We start from the raw sequence: 20,508 nt of genomic DNA on the forward strand, positions 1-20,508 counted from the left end.
CATTCCTCCCTCACTCGTGACTTGGAGATGCTGGTGTTGGATTAGGATGGACAAAATTAAAATTCCCAGAACACCAGGTTATAGTCCAACAGGTTTATTTGGAAGCACTAGCGCTGCTGCTGCTGCATCAGGTGGTTGTGTGTTTTTAACTTTGTCCCTCACTCTTGTAACTTATGTACAGCACCAAAAGCCAGGAAGCAGTGCGCATGCTCCAGCCAACAATGGTCCCCGGATGATTGATGTCAGCGGCGGACCAATGGAAGGACAGGGGCTGGTCTGGAGGACCAGGCGGGGCAGTTGGCCCTCCGACCAATCAGAGTGAATGAGAGGCGGGACCTGATTATACCACGTGATCATCCTCGCGGACAGCGCGGCTGTGCGGGCGGAGAGCTGTCGGTAAGGAAAGAAATAAACAGCAGGAAGCGGGAGGGAAATGGTGTTGGTCTGGGCTGAGAGGTTTTGCAAACGTTTGGTGCACATCGGAAAATACAAATTTGAAACTTACAGTCTCGTTTTTGCAGTAAACAGGAAAATGCCTCATCTCGCGATTGACTCGAGTAAATGCCGCCATCTTTATTCGGGGCAACGATTCACTGGACTCGTGCAGCCGCCATCTTTGTAGGGGGCAAAGTTCAGAGGGGAGTGTGTGGGAGAGTCATGGAGCAGGATTTACACAGAGCACAGAGCATTTTCTCTGGATTTGTTTTGTCATTCATTTAAATGATTTGGGTGTGAATAGAGACGGTACAGTTAGTAAGTTTGCAGGTGATACCAAAATTGTTGGTGTTGTGGTCAGTGATAAAGATTATTTCAGAATACAATGGGATATTGATCAGATGGGTTTAATTTAGATAAATGTGAGGTGCTGCATTTTAGAAAAGCAAATCAGAGCAGGACTGACACACTGAATTGTAAGGTCTTGGAGAGTCTTGTTGAACAAAGAGGCCTTGGAATGCAGGTTCACAGTTCCTTGAAAGTAGAGTCACAGGTCGATAGGACAGTGAAGAAGGCGTTTGGTATGCTTCCCTTTATTGGTCAGAGCGTTGAGTAAAGGAGCTGGACAGGACATTGGTTAGGTCACTTTTGGAATAGTTTCTGCAATTCTGGTCTCCCTCTTGTTAGAAGGAGGAACTGAAACTTGAAAGGTTTGAGAATTGATTTTCAAGGGTGTTCCCAGGGTTGGAGGATTTGAGTTGCAGGGAGAGGCATAATAGGCTAGGGCCATTTTCCCTGGAGTGTCATAGGCTGAGGTGATGTTGAAGAGGTTTATATAATAGTGAGGGGCATGGACAGCCTGAATAGACAAGGTGTTTACCCTAGGGTGGTGGAGCCCAGAACTAGAGGATATAGGTTTAGGGTGAGAGGTGACAGGAGCTGAAAGAGCAACAAAAATTGTAACATTTCAAAGACATTGGAATAGGAAGGGTTCAGAGGGGTGTTGGCCAAGTGCTGGCAAATAGGAATAGATTAGGTTAGAATATCTAGTTGGCATAGACTGGTTGGACTGAAGAGTCTGTTTCTGTGCTAGACGTCTCTGACTGTGGGATCATAAAAGTGAGCACTGCTCTGATTCGCCTCTGAGCTCCTTGATGTCTACTTGTTCACTATCTAGCTTCCTCAGTCTCTGAGTGTATTTTTGCTCTGTTTAGTATTTTACTATTATGTTCACAGACCTTTCTGTAAATGAATTGTCCACTGCTGCCTGGCCATATTACAGAGGAGGTAGTACTGGATGGTTAGGAAAGGCCAGGGAACAAGAGAACAGTGAGCCTGAAGTCAGTGGCAGGAAAGTTGTTGGAAAGAATTCTGAGGGATAGGATTTACATGTAGTTGGAAAGATGAGGAATGATTCGGGATAGTTAACATGGCTTTGTGTGTGGGAAATTTTCTCTCTCTCTCTCTCTCTCTCAAACTTGATTGAGTTTGATTGAAGATGTGACAAAGATGATTGATGAAGGCAGACTGTGGACGTTGTCTATATGGACACTGAATGATGTTCCACAAAGCAGACTGGTTCGTAAGGTTAGATAACGTGAAGTGTTGGGAGCACTATCCATTTGGATGCAAAACTGGCTTGAAGGTAGGAGGCAGAAGGTGTTGAAAGAGGTTTGCTTTGTGGACTGGAGGCCTGTGAGCAGCAGTGTGCTGCAGGAGTGGATATTGGGTACTTAAATAATTGACTTGGATGTGAATATATGAGATACGATCAGTAGGTTTACAGAAGACACCAAAATTGGAGGTGTAGTGGACAATGAAGAAGGTTAGTTCAGAATTCAACAGGATCTTGACCAGATGGGCCATTGGGGTGAGGAATGGCAAACTGGGTTCAATTTAGACAAATGTAAGCTGTTGGATTTTGGAAAGGCAAATGAGGGCAGGACTTACACACTTAATGGTAAAGTCCTTGGGAATGTTGCTGAACAGAGAGACCATGGAGTGCAGGTTCATTGTTCCTTGAAAGTAGAGTCGCAGGTAGGCAGGGTAGTGAAGGTAGTGTTTGGTATCCTTATATTTATTGGTCAATGCATTGAGTACAGAAGCTGGGGCGTCAAATAGTGGCTGGGCAGGACATTGATTAAGCCATTTCAGGAATTCTGTTTTAAGTTCGAAATTCCCTATTCTGATATTGTGAATCTTGAGAGTTCAGACAAGATTTCCAAAGACTTTGCTGGGTTGGAGGATTTGGGCTACAGGGAGAGGCTGAATAGGCCAGGGTTAATTTCCCTGGAGAGTCAAAGGCTGAGAGGTGACTTCATGGAGATTTATAAAATCATGAGGGGCATGGATAAGGTGAACAGCCAGGGTCTTTTCCCCCAGTTAGGTGGGTTCAAAACAAAATCGCATGGGCTTAAAATGAGAGGGCAAAGATTTAAAACGGATCTAAGGGGCAAAGTTTTCAAGCTGTGTGTGGTGTGTGTGTGGAATGAGCTGCCAGATGATGTAGTGGAGGCTGATACAATTACAACATTTGAAAGGCATCCGATTGGGTACATGAAGAGGAAGAGTTTTGAATGCTACGGACCAATTGCTGGCAAATGGGGCTCCATTTGTTGAGGATTCCTGGTTGGCATGGACAAATTGGACCAAAGATCTGTTTCTGTGCTGTACATCTCTGACACTAATAAATGAAAATTAGATGTGTTCCTCTTTTGTGGAAAGCTAGCAGGAGCACAGATAATTGTTCTTGGAGATGAGAAGGTTAAGCAGTGATTTTGACCCAGTACAAATTTGTTTCTAGGATATTTTCATTTGCAGAGAGAGGGGAATCGTTCACAATGTCACAATTTTAGTAACTATTTTCAGGTAATTAGCAAATAATATGTGAATATGTGAACATTATTTTATTCAGTATGTTCTGAGCATCTGGAACAGTCTGAATGGCAGCTGGACACAGACTCAGCAGTTATTCATAAACAGATTTGGAATTTTACATTTTAAGGGAAGATTTGGGAGGCTATGGGCAAATGGGAAGGGACTTGGGACCGATTTGCAGCATCTCCAGAGGGAGAGGATACATCCCAAATGGGCTGAATAGCCCCCAGCCCCTGTGCTTTGTGATACTGCTCCATTGTCTGTGAATGTTGAAGCTCATCCCAGGGCAGAGAGAGGGAGGATCCCACCACTCACCTCACAATCGGCCCCGGATGATCGATGTCAGCGCAGGCCAACAGGGCCAGAGGGCAGTACTGGAGGACCAATTCGTCCAACCAGTCGGAGTGAATGAGGGCATTCTCAAGGCTGGATCTAAAGAAAGGCACATATCGCAGAGATTTGAGAAACTGGAGACATGAGATAGGGAGTGTTCTGTGGCTGGAGAGGAATTATATAAATAAGGAAGAGTTGTGAGGCTGGATGAGGTGACCGTGATAGGGAGAGTTGAGGATGGAGGAATTTAGAGTTAGTGAGAATTGGAGTCATAATGTTATATAGCAAGGAAACAGGCTCTGTGGTCCAACTAGTCCATGCCGACCATAATTCCAAACTGAACTAATTGTACCGGCCTCCGCTTGGTCCACATCCATCTAAATATTTCCTATTTATGTACTTACCTGAAAGTTGTTGTGGTTCTGTTCGCCGAGCTGGGAGTTTTTGTTGCAAACGTTTCGTCCCCTTTCTAGGTGACACCTTCAGTGCTTGGGATGTCACCTAGAAAGGGGACGAAACGTTTGCAACAAAAACTCCCAGCTCGGCGAACAGAACCACAACAACAAGCAGCCGAGCTACAAATCTTCTCTCAAACTTATCTGAATGTCTTTTAAATATTGTAATTGTATTCACAGCTACCACTTCCTCTGGAAGTTCATTCCACACATTTTTTTTTGAAACCTTAATGTCTTTTCTCAAACCTTTCTCATCTCTTCGCAAAATGAATGCACCCGAGTTTTGAATCCCCCTCTCCCCTGGCCATTCACATTATCTACACTCTTTCCGATTTTAAAAAACTCTCATAAGGTCACCCCTCAACCTTCTGCACTCCATTGAAAAAATTCCCAGCCTATCCAGCCTCTCCTTAGAACACAATCCCTCCATTCATGGCAACATGCTGGTCAATCTCTTCTGAACCTGCTCCAATTTAATAATATCCTTCCTATAACACCACAACCAGATCTGGACAGAGTATTCCAGAAGGGGCCATCCAATGTCCTGTACATCCTCAACATAACATCCCAACTCCTGTACTCCAAGGTCTGAACAATGAAGGTCAGTGTTCTAAACACCTTATTAACCACCCTGTCTACATGTAACACAAACTTCAAAGACGTGAAGCCCTCGGTCTCTTTGTTCCCACATCACTACTCAAGGCCCTACTTTTATTGAGTGTAAGTCCTGCCCTCGTTTGTTTTGTCAGGATGCTATATTTTGCATTTATTCCAATCCAAAAAGTCCTTTTGAGTATAAAGGCAATAGGAGTATAATTCAGAGGGAAATCAGCAGGCAAAAAAGGGACGTGAGATAGCTTTGGCGAATAGGGTTAAGGATAATCCAAAGGGCTTTTATAAATATATGAAGAACAAAAGGCTAACTAGGGAGAAAATAGAGACCCGCAAAGATCCGCAAGGCAGCTGTTGTGTGGAGCTGCAGGCGATGGGTGAGATAGGGAAACAAGTATTTTGCATCAGTGTTTACTATGAAGAAGTACACGGGAGATACAGAATGTGGGGAAATAAATGGTGACATCTTGAAAAATGTCCATATTATAGAGGAGGAGGTGGTGCTGGATGAGTGGCTAAGGAGCTGGTGCAGGGGAAAAGGATTCACGTTTTTTGGATCGTTATGATCTCCTCTGGAGTAGAGTTGACCTGCATAAGAAGGATGGATTGTACCTGAATTGGAAGGTGTCTAATATCTAGGCAGGGAGACTTGCTGGTGATACTCGGGAGGCATTAAACCAGTGAGGGACTGGGTGTAAACCCAAGAAGATAGTGAGGAAAGAGTATGTCTGAGACTGGTACAGTTCAGAAGTCAAATAGTCAAGGCAGGCAAGGGCAAGGCACAGAATGAAGTCGGACTGAGCAGTTGCACTGCATTTACCTCAATAGAAGAGGCCTGACAGGGAAGGCAGATGGGCTCAGGGTATGGTTTTGGACATGGTACTGGGATATTATAGCAATTACAGATGCATCACTCAGGGATGGATAGGACTGGCAGCTTAATGTTCCAGGGTATAGATACTATTGGAAGAATAGAAAGGGGGACAGGAGAGGGGGAGGAGTGGCATTTTTGATTCTGGATAGCATTATGTTTTTGCTTAGGGAAGATATTCCTGGAGTATGCCCAGTGAAGTTATTAGCTGGAACTGGGAAATAAGAAAGGGATGACCACCTTATTGGGGTTTTCTGCATGGATTTTGTCCGGGTGCTCCGGTTTCCTCCCGTAGTCCAAAAAGGTGCAGGTTAGGTGGAATGTCCAGGCTGAATTGCCCATAATGTTCAGGGATGTGCAGGTTGGCTGGCCCTGGGAAATGCAATGTTACAGGGGGAGGTTAGGAGGCTCTCCAGGTCAGTATCCATGTGATGGGCTGAATGACCTGCTTCCACACTTGGGATTCTCTGATTATTCTACTAGTTTTAAAATAGTTACAGAAAATAATAGACCAGATCTACAAGTTAAGGTTCTGAATTGGGCAAAGGCCAATTTTGATGGCACAAGGCAAGAACTTTCATCTGGCCCCTCCAGCCTGCTCAGCCATTCAATAAGATGAGGGCTGATCTTTTCATGGCCTCAGCTCCACTTTCCTGCTCTCCCACCATAACCCTTAATTCCTTTCCTGTTCACAAACCTACATTTTGCCTTAAAGTCATTCAAGTTGGTAACATCAAATCCTGCACTCGGCAGGGAATTCCACAGATTCATAACCCTTTAGCTGAAGAAGCTCCTCCTGAACTCAGTCCTAAATCTGCTCCTCCTTATTTTGAGTTATGCTCTGTAGTTGGACCCGCTCCCAGGGGAAATAGCCTCCCTGCTTCTGTCGTATCTACTCCCTTCATAATTTTATTTGTTTCCTCTCCAACCTCCCATTCTTCTAAATTACAGTGACTATAGAACCAGCTTTCTCAATCTCTCCACATACACCAACCCTCAACTCCCAACTCTCACTAGTGACCCTCCTCTGCACTCCCTCCAGTGCCAGTACATCCTTGCTAATGTAAGGGGACAAACCTGTACACAGTACTCCAGGTGTGGCCTCCCCAACACCCTGTACAGCTGCAGCATAACCATCCCTCTAGCAATGAAGGACAATATTCCCTTCACTGCCTTAATTACCTGCTGTACCTGTAACCCAGCTTCCTGTGATTCATGCACAAGGACACCCAGCTCCCTCTGCACAGCAGCCTGCTGCATGTTTTCACCATTTCATCATCCAGTTTGCTGTTAGTCCGACCCAAATGGATGACCTCACATATCCCAACATTGTCCTCCATCTGCCAGATCCTTACCCACTCACGTAACCTCTCTGTATCCCTGTGCAGACTGACAGTGGCCTCTGCAGACATTGCTTTACTCATCTTTGTATCAAATGTGAACTCTGACACCGTACACTTGGTCCTCAACTCCAAAACATCTGTGTAAATTGCAAAAACCCATTTATCCCTATTCTTTATTTTTTGTTGGTGAACCGATCCTGTATCAATGATAATTACCCATAATGCTGTGCAACTTTACCTTATACAGCAGCCCTTTGTATGGCAACGTATCGAATACCTTCTGGAAATCCAGGTACACCACTTTCACCGATTTCCCCCTTGTCCAACGCTCTCGTATCCTCAAATAGCCCCCGTAAATGCGTTAGACATGACCTGCCTTTCATGAATCCATGCTGTGTCTGTTAAATGAGATAATTTCTACCTAAATATCTCACCACTACTTCCTTGAGAGATCAAGCATTTTCTCCACTACAGAAGTGAAGCGAACGGGTCCTTTTTGAAAACTAGTGGCACCACATTTGCAGCTTCCAGTCTGTCAAAACCACCCCAGAATCCAACAAATGTTAGTGAATTATCACGAGTCTATTTGTTGTTTTCCCCCCCCCCCCCCCGCCCGCCATCTTCTTTAGTCGCTGGGATGCAATCCATCAGGGCCAGGAGACCCAGCTACCTTGAGGCTGTTATCTTTCCCAACATTACTTTTTTACTGAGAATGATTGCTTCTCTGTTCTCATCTGCCATTGCCTCCATAGGCCTGCGACAATGAGAGTATATAAACAGTATGTTCCTGTTAAGGCCAAGGCTGGGAAGTGGAGAGAATGCTGCCTGTTGAAAGAAATTGAGGGCCTGGTCAAGAAAATGAAGGAGGCATATGGGAGGTACAGAGAGCTGTGTTTGTGAGAATCCCTAGAGGAGTATAGGGGCAGTAGGAGTATACTCGAGGTAAACCAGGAGGGCAAAAAGGGGACATGAGATAGCTTTAGGAAATAGGTTTAAGGAGAATCTAAAGTGATTGTACAAACACACTAAGGACAAATGAGTAACCAGGCAGAGAATAGGTACCCGCAAACATCAAGGCTGTCTGTGGAACCGCAGGAGGTGAGAGAGGTTCTGTGTGAGCGGAGAGGTTTTACAAACAAAATGTGCACATCGGAAAACACACATTTGAACGTCCCAGTCTCGTGTTTTCAGTAAACGGGGAATTGCCTCAGTGTGGCTGCAGGCATGAGTACGCGTCACCATCTTTATTCGGAGCAAGAATTCACTGGACACGTGCGGAGCCATCATCTTTGTAGGGGGCAAGGTGCAGCCAGACGCATGTGCAGCCTTTCTCTGGTACAGAGTCATTGGGCAGGATTTACACAGAGCACATTCAAACTCAGAGAAATGGATGTTTATTTCTGAATTTGTTTCGTCATTCGTTTAAATGGTTTGGTATTGTAAATGAGTTTGCAGGTCATACAAAATTGGAGGTATTGTGGATAATGTAGATAACGTTGCCTTAGATTACAATGAGATATTGATCAGATGGGGTTTAATTTAGATAAATGTGAGATGCTGCATTTTGGAAAAGCAAATCAGCGCAGGACTTATACACTGAATGGCAAGGCCCTGGAGACGTTTGCGGAACAAAGAGACCATAGTCCTTGCAAGTCAAGTTACAGGCAGATAGGATGATGAAGATGTTCAGTTTATATTCTTTTATTGGTTCGAGCGTTGAGTATAGGATGTGGTAGGTCATGTTGCTGTACAGGACGTTTGTTAGAATATTATGTGCAGTTCTGACCTGCCTCCGATCAGAAGGGTGCTGTGAAACTTGAAATGTTTCAAAAAAGAATGCTGTTAGGGTTGGAGGATTTGAGGTTGGAGGCTGGGGCTGTTTTCCCTGGAGTGCCATAGGCTGAGCGGTGATGTTATGGAGGTTTATACAATCATGGGGGACATGAATAGACTAAATGAACAAAGTCTTTTCCCTGGAGTGGTGGTGTCCAGAAGTAGAGGGCATTGCTTTATGGTGAACGGATAAAATTTCAAAGGGGCCTAAAGGACAACTCTTTCTTGGGTGGAATGAGCTCCCAGAGGAAGTGGTGGAGGCTAGTACAATTAAAACATGTTAAAGGCATCTAAATAGACACATGCTATGATTAGGAAGCATTTACAGGGATATGGGCCAAGTGCTGGCAAATGGGAATAGATTAGGTTCGGATACCTGGTTGGCATGGGTGAGTTAGACCGAAGGGTCTGTGTCGGTTCTATACATCTCTCTGACTGTGGGATCATAACAGCTTATACTGTTCTGCTCCATCTCTGGGCTCCCTCATGACCGCTTTGTCAATATCTAGCTTCCTCAGTCTCGAACAATGGGTGTATTTTTGGTCTGTTTAGTATTTTACTATTACTTTTTACAGACATTTTTGTATGTTAATTTTTCACTGCCGCCGAGCCCCTGACCATGTGCTGCTTATTAATACTGTTCTAGAAAATCTTTGACAGTCAAGAATTCTTTTTTCCAATAAACATGTGTATTTTCCTTCCATTTCTGACGATCAAATTCTGCACCATTTTCATCCCTGTAATCCGTTTTGCACTCCCTGAAACATCAACTGTGTTTCTCCTTCCACAGATCCCAGTGATTAATGCCAAATCCCTGTTGCCAGTGGAGAGGGTGATGTTTGACTTTCTTAAACAGCTGCAGTTTGTGTGGTGAAGGTGCTCCCACAATGTGGTTGGGTAAGAGACATTACAGAGTATTCATTACAGCAACAGTAAAGATCTGAAGATAATGTCCAAATCAACAACACTTTGCATTTTTATTATCATGCTTATAGTTTCACAAAAGTATTATTGAGAATTTGAGACATCAGGCCAGAGATGGTGATATTAGGTCAGCTGACCAAAAGCATTGCCAAATAAGCAGGTTTTGAGGAATGTCTTCAAGGAGGAAAGCAGACCTGAGGCTTTGGCTGCGAATTTCAGACCTTGTTGCTTTGGCAACTGTAAAAGCAGCCACCCAGGTGAAGTAATGAATTACCAGATCATTGGGAGTCTCGAACAGAATGGGTTGTCGAGGTCTCAAAGGGTGTGTGATGCAGCGAGCTAGGGATGATCACACCCAGGAATTACATCAAGGGTGAGAATTTTAAATGGAGGGATGTGGGCCGGATGCTGGCAGGTGAGACTAGATTGGGTTGGGATATCTGTTCGGCATGGACGGGTTGGATTGAAGGGTCTGTTTCCATGCTGTACATCGCTGTAGCTCTATGTTGTTGATTATGAATAGCAGCCTTTTGATGGATCAACAAGTTTTGGTACGAGGGAGTACTTGGGTAGCAGAGATTTAGTTTTTCTTGAGATTATTGGGATGTTGAATGTGGGAAGCTGGCCAGGAGTGTGTTTGGATAATGAAGTCTGAGAATATATGAGCTGAGATGAGGATAGAATCAGCTAGAAATAGTGGTGTTGGAGTGGGACTGGGCTGTCCCCCTCACCTCACCTCTGGGATTCAGCTGGTTGTCAGGTTGTGAATCAGGGTGTTAACACAATCGGGAGCTGAGTGGCCCTGGGGGAGCCTAAAATGGCTGTTGCTGAGCAGCTGCTGCTTGGTAGCCCTGTTGATAACATCTTCCATCACTTTACTGCTGATCGAGTGTGGACTGACAGAGGGAAATTTCCTGGGTTGGATTGCCCTGTGTTTTTGTGTTGAACATCCCTGGACAATGTTCCACATTGTCGGGTAGATGCCAGTGCTGGAGCGGTATGTGGCTTGGTGGATGGCAAGTTCTGGAACACAAGCCATCTGTATTATTGCCAGAATATTGGCAGGGCTCATAGCCTTTGTACTACTTAACCATTTCTTGATGTTATTCAAACTGAATAGAACTGGCTGAAAACTCACATCTGTGATGTTAGAAACCACTGGAGAAGGCTGAGATGGATCATCCCACTTTGCACTTCTGGCTGCAAATGCTGTTGTCTTATCTGGTGCATGGATGTGTGAGGGCCCTCCATCAGTAAGGGTGGGGATATCTGTGATGCTTCTTCCAGTGAGTTGTTTTATTGTCCATCACCGTTCACAACTGGTTGTGGCAGAACTGCAGAACTCTAATCTGATCCATTGGTTGTGGGATCACTTAGCTCTGTTGCTTGCTGCTGATGCTGTTTGATATGCAGATAGTCCTGTTTGGTAGCTTCACCAGGTTGGCACTTCATTTTTAGGTATGCCTGGTGTTGCTCATGGCATGCCCTCCTTTCCTGCCCATTGTGATGGGTGAGTGCGGGATGTACAAACCCATGAGATTACAGATTGTGCTGGAGTACAGTTCTGTTGCTGTTGTTATCCCACAGTGCCTCAGAGATATCCATTTTGAATTCCTACATCTGTCCCATTTAACACGGTGATAGTACCACTCAACACAACAGAGGTTTTTCTCAGCTTTAAGGTGAGTCTTTGTCTCCAAAAGGACTGTGGGATGGTCGCTCTTACCGATACTGCAATGGACAGATGCATTTGCAGCTGGTAGATTCATAATGATAAGATGTAGGATCTTTTTCCCTCCTGCTGGTTCCCTCACCAGCTGCTGCAAACCCCATTTGAACAGTTCTGTCCTTGAGGACTGAGACAGCTCAGTCTGAGCTACTCTCTCAACTACTGAGTTAGACTCACCTTCCCAGAAGTCCTTCGCTCCTACCTCGCACCTCTAATATTCCATGTCTTTTTTTTCACTGGAGAAGGATGTGAAAGCTAGAGAGTTTGAAGAAATGAATAGTGATAACTTGAAAAGTGTCTGTTACAGAGGAGGAGTTTCAGGATGTCTGAAATTCCATCAAGGTGGATAAAGCCTTGGGACCTGATCAGGTGTGTTCCAGAAATTTGTGGGAAGCTCGGGAAGTGATTGCTGGGCCCCTCCCTGACATATTGGTATTATCGTTCGTGACAGGTGAGGTGCTGGAAGACGGGTGCCATTCTTTTTTTAAAAATAAAGGTGGTAACAAAAGGCCAAGGAACACGAGAACAGTGAGCCTGAAGTCAGTGGCAGGCAAGTTGTTGGAAGGGATTCTGAGGGACAGGATTTACATGTATTTGGAAAGACAAGGAATGATTAGAGAGTCAGCATGGCTTTGTGCGTGGGAAATTGTCGCTCTAACCTGATTGAGTATTTTTTTTTTGAAGAAGTGCTAGAAAGATTGATGAAGACAGACAGTGGACATTGTCTATATGGGCTTTGAACAAGGTTCCACAAAGCAGACTGGTTAGCAAGGTTAGATAACATGGAATGCAGGGAGAACTGTCTATTTGGATACAAAACAGGCTTGAAGGTAGGAGACAGTGGGTGGTGATGAAGGGTTGCTTTGTGGACTGGAAGTCTCTGAAAAGCAGTGTGCTGCAGGAATGGATATTGGGTCCTTAAATAAATGACTTTGAGAATATATGAGGTAGGTTTACAGAAAATACAAAATTGTAGGTGTAGTGGACAGTGAAGGAGGTTAGTTTAGAATACAACAGGATCTTGATCAGATGGGCCATTCGAGTGAGGAATGGCAGATGGAGTTCAATTTAGACAAATGTGAGCTGCTGCATTTTGGTAAGGCAAATCAGGACAGGGCTTAATGTATTTAATGGTAAGTTCCTGGGGAGTGTTGCTGAAAAAAGAGGTACATTGTTCCTTGAATGTAGAGTCGCAGGTCGGTAGTTGGTGAAGGTGGTGTTTGGTTTGCTTATATTTATTGGTCAACGCATTGAATACAGAAGCTGGGACGTTATATTGTGGCTGGATAGGACATTTGACAATGAGAACCTTTTTCCATGTATGGAGTCAGCTATTACGAGGGGGCATAGCTTTAAATTAAGGAGAGGTAGGTATAGGACAGATGTTAGGGGTAGATTCTTTACTCAGCGAGTCGTGAGTTCATGGAATACCCTGCCAGTAGCAGTGGTGGACTCTCCCTTTTTATGGGCATTTAAACAGGCATTGGATAGGCAAATGGAGGATAGTGGGCTCGTGTAGGTTAGGTGGTCTTGGGTCAGCGCAACATCGAGGGTCAAAGGGCCTGTACTGCGCTGTATTTTTCTATGTTCTTTGTTCTATGATAAAGCCATTTCTGGAATTCCGTTTTCAGTTCCAATGTTCCTGTTCTGAGAAGGATGTTGAGAAACTTGAAATGGTTCAGACAAGATTTACAGAGATTTGCTACAATTGGAGGATTTGGGCTACATGGAGAGGCTAAATAGGCTGGGGTTAATTTTCCTTGAGAATCAAAGACTGAGAGGTGACGTTTGGGAGATTTATAAAATCACGAGGGGCGTGGATATGGTGAACAGCTGGGGTCTTTTCTTCCCCCAGGTTAGGTGAGTCCAAAACAAGACCATGTGGGTTTAAGTTGAGAGGGCAAAGATTTAAAAGGGATCAAAAGGGCAACGTTTTCAAGCTGAGTGTGGTATGTGGATGGAATGAGCTGCCAGATGAAGTAGTGGAGACTGATACAATTACAACATTTAAAAGGCATCCGATTGGGTACGTGATTAGGAAGGGTTTTGAGGAATTCAGACCAATAGCTGGCAAGTGGGACTCCATTAATTTAGGATTGCTAGTTGGCATGGGCGAATTGGTCCATTGTTTCTGAGCTGTACATCTCAGCACAGATAATTCTCCTTGGATCTGAGAAGGTTAAGCAGTGATTGCGACCAGGTGCAAATTTTTTTCTGGGATATTTTAATTTGCAGAGAGAGGGGAATTGTTAACAATGTCACAATGTTAGTAACTACTTTGTTAAATGGAAAGTAATGTGAATATGTGACCTATATTTTACTGAGTACCTTCTGAGCATCTGGAACAGTCTGAACAGCGGGTGGACACAGATTCAGCAGGTGTTCTCAAACAGATTTGCAATTTTACTTTCTATGGAAAGATTGGGAGGCTGTGGGTAAATGCGAGGGGAGTTGGGACGGATTTGCAGCATCTGCAGAGGGAGAGCGTACAGCCTCAATGGGCTGAATAGCCCCCCAGCCCCTGTGCTCTGTGATACTGCCCTATTCACTGTGAAGTATGAAGCTCATCCCAAGGCAGAGAGAGCGAGGAGCCCACCACTCACCTCACAATGGGGGATGGCTTGATTGATGGCAGCTCCAGACCAATGGGAGGTGAGTCTGTGTGGTCCTGCAGCCAATGGGAGTGAATGAGGGGTGTGGCCAGCAAGACGACACCTGTCCATGAGCTGTGCAGGTGCAGTGTCACTGGGTGGGGGTGGGAGAGACAGCAGAGACTGGGACAGAGGCTGCTGGACCTGAATTACAAACTCCCGGTAAATTAAAACCAAAAGAACTGCGGATGCTGTAAATCAGAAACAACAACCAGGAGGTTCTGGAGAAGCTCAGCAGGTCTGGCAGCATCTGTGACGAGAAATCAGAGTTAACGTTTCAGATCCGGTGTCCCTTCCTCACAGCTGATGTTACTGTGAGAACAAATGTTGGGTTATATGCAGAAGGTAGGGTTTGGGGAGGATGTAAGGAGTAAAGGATAGGTAGGGATAGAGCGAGAAGAGCGGTTGGATAAAGGAGTAGATAACGATCTGTCTGGGGGAGGGTGACGAACTGTTAATGGAGACTATTCGTGGCAAACCATAGGTAGTGTGTAATGACAGGCTGTGAGAACAAGGTCTAGTGTGTGGGGTCGGGGGCTAGGACATGGGGTTGTTAAGCTATGGTTAACCATTAACTGTCTCCGTTGTAAGCTGTTCCCCACATACATCACTCCACGATTGGAGCTGCAGATGGGCGGCACAGTGGTTAGCACTATTATATCACAGCGCCAGAGACCTGCGTTCAATTCCCACTTCAGGTAACTGTCTGTGTGGAGTTTGCACATTCTCCCCGTGTCTGTGTGGGTTTCATCCGGGTGCTCCGGTTTCCTCCCACAGTCCAAAAGTGTGCAGTTTAGGTGAATTGGCCATGCTAAATTGTCCGTAGTGTTAGATGTAGGGGGTTGGGTATGAGTGGGTTGCTCTTAGAGGGTTGGTGTGGGCTTGTTGGGCCAAAGGGCCTGTTTCCACACTGTAAGTAATCTAATCTTTAAAAAAAACTCTTGAATATCTTTCCTAATCCCCTCTGTCCTCCTTAAATATGTATCTTAAAGTTTTTCTCTTTAATCAATGTTTCCAGCATTCGTGAAACACTTTAGGAGAATTGTCTGTGTGAAAGGCTCCATAAAATGCAGGTAGTTGTTGTTAATGTCTGACATCAGGAGAAACAGGAATGAACCCTCACTCTTATACCTCTTATAAGAAGATGGGGCTGGGACTGGAAGACCAGGCAGTGCCTGTCAGTCCTCCAACCAATCGGAGTAAATGAGGGGCGTGGCTATAAGCAATCACGTGATCAGCTTCACTGGCAGCACAGTGTGTGTTGTGACCAAGGCATTGGGAATGTGTGAAGGTGCAGGGCAGGGGTAAGGAAAGGCATATTGACCAGGAAGGGAAGGAAATTTTAATGGAACGGTCTGAGACGTTTCACAGATCTTAGTGCACATCGGAAAACACAAATTTGAAAATCCCAGGACCGTGTTTGTGGCAAACGGGAAAATGCTTCAAATGGTGAATGGTGCGAGTGAGAACCGCCATCTTTATTGGGGGCAGTGATTCATGGGACATGAGTGTGGCAGCCAACTTTGTGAGGGGCAAGCTGCAGGGGGACACATGCACAGCTTTGCCTGGCAGGGAGAGATAGGGCAGGTTTTAGTGTCAGAGTCAGGGTGTTTTCAATGTCAGAGTGTGATGCTGGAAAAGCACAGCCGGTCAAGCAGCAGCCAATCGGTGGGAAGGAAGATGGACAAGAATGTGGTGCCGAGTTGGAAGGCTGGATCTGGGATAAGGTGGAGGGAGTGGAAATGAGGAAACTGGTGAAATCCACATTGATCCCATGTGGTTGGAGGACCCGAACACAGAAGATGAGGCGTTCTTTCTCCAGGCATCAGGTGCCTGGGATTTGGCGGTGGAGGTGGCCCAGGCCCTGCATGTCCTTGGTGCAGCGGGAAGGGGAGTTAAAGTGTTGGGAAACAGGGTGTTTGGGTTGTTCAGTGTTTTACTGTTACTTTCACAGACCTTTTGTGAGTTAATTTTCCTCTGCTGCCCAACCCCTGACAACGTGCTGCTCTCTAAACGGACTGAATTTTCCACAATCACTTTGCCAGTGAATCATTCCTTTTTACAACAAAAGAGGGCATTTTCCTTCCATTTCTGACCATCAAATTCTGCAACATTTTCATTCCCTGAAATATCAACTGTGTTTCTCCTTCCACAGATCCCAGTGATTAATGCCAAAGCCCCATTGCCTGTGGAGAGGGTGATGTTTGACTTCCTTGTACAGCTGCAGTTTGTGTGGTGAAGGTGCTCCCACAATGTGGTTGGGTAAGAGATGTTACAGATTATTCACTCAGCGACAGAGAAACGTTGAAAATGTATGTGCAAATCAACAACAGTTCGTATTTTTATCATTTTTATAATTTCACGAAATACTATTGATGATTTCTGACATTAGACAACAGATGGGTATATTAGGTCAGGTGATCAAAAGAATTGCCAAATAAGCAGGTTTTCGGGGATACCTTTAAAGGAGAAAAACAGATATGAAAGGATTAGGATAGGAATTCCAGACCGTGTTGCCTTGACAACAGTAGAAACAGCCAATCCGGTGAAGCAATGAATAAACACATCGTTGGGAGTCTGACAGAAAATGAGTTGTTGAGGTCTCACAGGTTGTGTGGTGCAGGGAGACAGGGATGTTCACAGCCAGGAATTACATCGAGTGAGAATTTTAAGTTGCTTGTAAACGGGAGCCTTTTGTTGGATCAACAACTTATAGAACAAGCGAGCACTTGGGCAATAGAGTTTTAGATATTCTTGATATTATATGTAATTTGAATGTGGGAGGCTGGCCAGGAGTGTGTTTGGATAATGGAGTCTGGAGATAACACAGGGATGGAGCAAGTATTTCAGTAAATGAGCTGAGACTAGGGTGGGGTTGGGTGATCTCACGAATGGAGAAATAGAATGTAGAGTCAGGCTCCTCCTCATCATCATCATCATCATCACTCCCCCCTCACCGATTCACAGATATTGTTCCTTGTTCTGTCTGTCTTTTCTGGTTATGTCCTGCTCACCCATTCTGCTACCAACTAATATTTTACTTCAAGGTTGTTGGAAAATCCTTCTCCATCTCCACTCTCCCTTTCCTTTCTGAAGTCCTTGTATTCGGTGTAACTCAAAGATCTATCCTTGGTCCCTCCAGTTTCTCACCTACATACTGCCAGGAAGTGACATCGTCCAAATGCACTGTTAGGTTTCACATGTACACTGACCATGTCCAGCTCTACCTCCCCATCATCCCTCCCCATTGCTCCACTGTTATTCTGTTATCAAACTGGTAACCATGCTCCCACTACTCGATTAGCTGCAATTTCCTCCAATGAAACATTGCAATGGGAACTGAGACAGAGCTACACTCTTCACAATATTGCTCTCCTATTCTGACGCCAAGGTGACCTTCTGATCAGACATCTACACAATCACAAGCACCAGGAATTCCAACCTGTAAAATGTTGCTTGTTTCCCCCTCGCCCCAGCTCCATTGCTACTGAAACCCCTTACCTGTCTCGGTGTTGCATTAAAGTTGACAAAACTAAAACAGAACCCTTGATTCTGCGACTGACCCAGAGTCTGGTTCTAGGTTCCCTCATGCTGGGACACATCCTGTCAGTCTTTACCTTGTCAAACCCCTGAGGAAGCCGATATGTTTGAAAGAGTTCACTTCTCATTCTTCCCAAATCGAGTGAGAAGAGTCCCAACTTCTTCAGCCTTTTCTTAAAAGAGAATCCCTTCAAACCAAGGATCATGCCAGTCAATCTTCTCTGAATGCCTCCGATGAAGAGATGTATTACCTTAAATAAAGGGACCAGAACTTCTCTCATTACTCCAGATGTGGTCTCACTCGCACTGTATAAAGTTGTTCTCAGGTATATACTTCACACTCTTATACTGCAAATCCCTTGAAATCAGGAGCAATATTCCATTCCCCTTCCTGATGACCTGGCGTAACTTTGTGCTAGCTTGCTTTGTTCCCTCCAAATTTACCTCTTGGTCCCTTTGTGGTGCAGCTTTCGACAGTTTCCACCAATTAAATAGTCCTCTGTTCTTTTTATTATCTCCTCCAAAATGAACAACTTCACATTTTCCCAAGTGATACTCCATTTGCCAACTTGTTGCCCAGTTCTCCAATGGATCCCTCTGTGTAAACTGTTTGTAATCCTTTTGGATATTTACTGTTATGCCTTTCCTAGGAGATTTTCCCCATCATTCTTCTAAACTTTTCCTGGGAACACTGGGCAGTGGGAAGCATGCAGAGTTCCTGTCTTTTAAGGGATATGCTATGCAATGACTGGGAGGAGCTTACTGCCTATTTGGTCAGAATGGTGACAACTTGCCCCTGAAGCTGCATGAGCCATTCACCCCCCCCCCCCCCCCCCATGTGTTATTGATGACGCACAGCGGCAGAACGGAAGGAAAGAAGAAGCAGCAAATCCTGCTCTCCACATCTCACTAAAACTTGGAAAATTCTCTCCCATGTGTCAAAGATCTGCCCTGTTCAGTCACGTGAAGTCCCAAGATGGAAACTGACAGAAACCCACGTAGATTTCCCCCTGAACTGACTGCTGACCTCCACAAGGGGTAATGTGTCCAGTCATCCTGGGCCAGGAGGAGGGGATGGTGTGAGTTTCTAACCTGATCTGACAGTGACGGATTTTATAAACTTGTATTACAGGTGGACATTCAGATGGTAACCTTAGTCATTGTAGCACCAAACTCTGACAGAATTACTCAATTCACCAGGACCTGGATATTTGCATTTAGTTGTGAGTATTGTGTTCCAGCTCATTCCTATTTGATGCATAAAAGTTCTCCTTTGAATCAAACCATCCTGTCAATAGATCTCCCCCAAGTCTTTCATATATGTCTTGTCAACAGTTTATGATGAGCTGATGAGTGTAAGGTTGATTATTCTAATGTATAATTTCTGTAAACCCCTCTGTCACAGTGCAGCCACAATTTCCTCTGCTACAAGGAGAACAACCTCAGTTTCCCCAAACCCCTGATTCCCCAATGTCTGTTTGCTCTCTATAAGGTACACATCAGGATTGTGTTGGAACATTCCCCACTTGCCTGCATCAGTGCAGCCCCCAACAATATTAAAGAAAGTGACCATCCTCCAGGACAAGGCACTGTGCCTGAGTGGTGCCCCATCCCCCACCTTCAGCATTCCCTCTGCCCACCCCCGGGGTACAGTGGCATCACTGTGTAAAAGGGAAAGGCAGCATTGTCCTCCCAGACCATAGGGCTGCTCTCTCATTAGGGAGAGATGGCTGGTGGTGGGTTTAACCTGAAGGTTACCACAGCCCAGGCAAGGGGAGAGGTTAGAAAGGAGAGTCCATCTATTGTAGATGGATATTCTCTAAGTATTAAAATCACCAATATCATAAAAATGAATAGTATAAAAAAAAATCCAAAACACACTACTAAAATCCCCCATTCCTTGAACCATCCTGGTAAATCTCCTGTGCCCCCCTCTCAGGGACCCTGCCATCCTTCCCAATGTGGGGACAATCTCTGGTTTGCACAGACCCAGCTGCTCTGTGTTCCTGTGGGTGATGGCATCATCGAGCACCAGTTGCACTAAACCTCACTGTCTGTCAGGGTGGGAGACACAGAAATCCCGAAAATATTTGGGATGTATTTAGGCGCATGCTTGCGATGCCATGATAGATGATGCGAATGACTGTGTATTGGAAAATGGATTAGGATAGTTCGGTGATAGTTTTCTTTACTGAAATAGACTCAACAGCCCACAGAGCCTTTTTCTGTGCTGTAAACCTCGAGACAATTAATATAGGGATATGACAGGCCACATGGCTTGGAAAGGGTGGATACTAGGAAATTGTTTCTGTTAGGCGAGGAGACTAGGACCCGTGGACACACCCTTAGAATTAGAGGGGGTCAATTCAGAACAGAAATGCGGAGACATTTCTTCAGCCAGACAGAGGTGGGCCTGTGGGATTCATTGCCACGGAGTGCCCAGCCTGACCCTCACTACCACCCACACACCGCCCCCAGCCTGACCCTCACTGCCACCCACACACCGCACCCAACCTGACCCTCACTACCACCCACACACCGCACCCAGCCTGACCCTCACTACCACCCACTCACCTCACCCAACCTGACCCTCACTACCACCCACTCACCGCACCCAACCTGACCCTCGCTACCACCCACACACCGCACCCAGCCTGACACTCACTACCACCCACACACCGTCCCCAGCCTGACCCTCACTACCACCCACACACCGTCCCCAGCCTGACCCTCACTACCACCCACACACCGCACCCAGCCTGACCCTCACTACCACCCACTCACCGCCCCAGCATGACCCTCACTACCAGCCACACACCACCCCCAACCTGACCCTCACTACCACCCACACACCGCACCCAGCCTGACCCTCACTACCACCCACACACCGTCCCCAGCCTGACCC

General features: G+C 45.4%; 1 long non-coding RNA gene across 1 annotated transcript; it reads left to right on the forward strand.

The window, feature by feature from the left end:
• The first annotated feature begins 357 nt into the window (after positions 1 to 357).
• Positions 358 to 18,820, forward strand: LOC132814126 (uncharacterized). Its single transcript, XR_009644321.1, has 4 exons — positions 358 to 396; positions 9,550 to 9,656; positions 16,219 to 16,325; positions 18,736 to 18,820. It is a non-coding gene; the product is annotated as an uncharacterized LOC132814126 (long non-coding RNA).
• Positions 18,821 to 20,508: the final 1,688 nt, after the last annotated feature.

This window comes from Hemiscyllium ocellatum, unplaced genomic scaffold, assembly GCF_020745735.1.
Source record: "Hemiscyllium ocellatum isolate sHemOce1 unplaced genomic scaffold, sHemOce1.pat.X.cur. scaffold_690_pat_ctg1, whole genome shotgun sequence".
NCBI classification, from domain to species: Eukaryota; Metazoa; Chordata; class Chondrichthyes; order Orectolobiformes; family Hemiscylliidae; genus Hemiscyllium; species Hemiscyllium ocellatum.